The following is a 947-nucleotide window of genomic DNA, read 5'->3' as shown; positions in this document are numbered from 1 at the left end:
ATGACGTGATCAAGGCAGACCATAATGCAAATCAATTTACGGTGAAGTACCTCGTTACCGAGCCAAAAGAAGGAGGAGCCCAGCATCAGCAGCCGTCACCCCCGCCAACAGGTGCAACCCCTGAACCAGTGGAATTCGCAACACCACGGACTGCGGATTCGACGCTGGATGCCGATCACGATACTGATCTGGAGGCCAGGTACCGGAGGATGGACGACCTAGTAAGAGGAGGTGAACCACCTGGACTGGCAGTGTGCGAGCTCGAAGAAGTGGCCGAAATACATGCCATCAGTACAGATGAACCGAACACCTTTGCCGAAGCAGAAAAGAACCCGTGCTGGCTGAAGGCAATGCAGGAGGAGATGACATCCATCACCAAAAACCAGACGTGGAGTCTAGAGGATATGTCGCCGGGACACCAAGCCATAGGGCTCAAATGGGTCTTCAAACTGAAGCGCAACGAAAAAGGAGAAGTTGTGAAGCACAAGGCCCGTCTGGTGGCAAAGGGCTACGTCCAGAAGCAAGGAGTGGACTTCAAAGAGGTATTTGCGCCAGTGGCAAGGTTAGAATCCGTTCGTTTCTTGCTGGCAATTGCAGCACATTACTATTGGGAGGGTCACCATATGGACGTAAAGTCTTCTTTCCTTAACGAAGAGCTGAAGGAGACTTTTATGTCCGACAACCACCTGGCTTCCTTGACAACAACAACCCCAATAAAGTATTGCGCCTGCACAAGGCACTCTACGGGCTTTGACAAGCTCCACGAGCCTGGAACGCGAAGCTCGACAGTACCTTACTGTCACTGAAATTCAAACGTTGCGCCTCTAAGCATGGCATGTACACGCACGGCCATGACAAGAAGCGACTAATCGTGGGAGTGTACGTCGACGACCTCATAATTACAGGAGGTGACATGGAAGTACTCAGAAGGTTCAAGAAGGAGATGT

The sequence above is a fragment of the Cucurbita maxima genome, unplaced genomic scaffold (genome assembly GCF_002738345.1).
Source record: "Cucurbita maxima cultivar Rimu unplaced genomic scaffold, Cmax_1.0 Cma_Scf00307, whole genome shotgun sequence".
NCBI classification, from domain to species: domain Eukaryota; kingdom Viridiplantae; phylum Streptophyta; class Magnoliopsida; order Cucurbitales; family Cucurbitaceae; genus Cucurbita; species Cucurbita maxima.
This window is presented reverse-complemented; position numbering follows the sequence as displayed.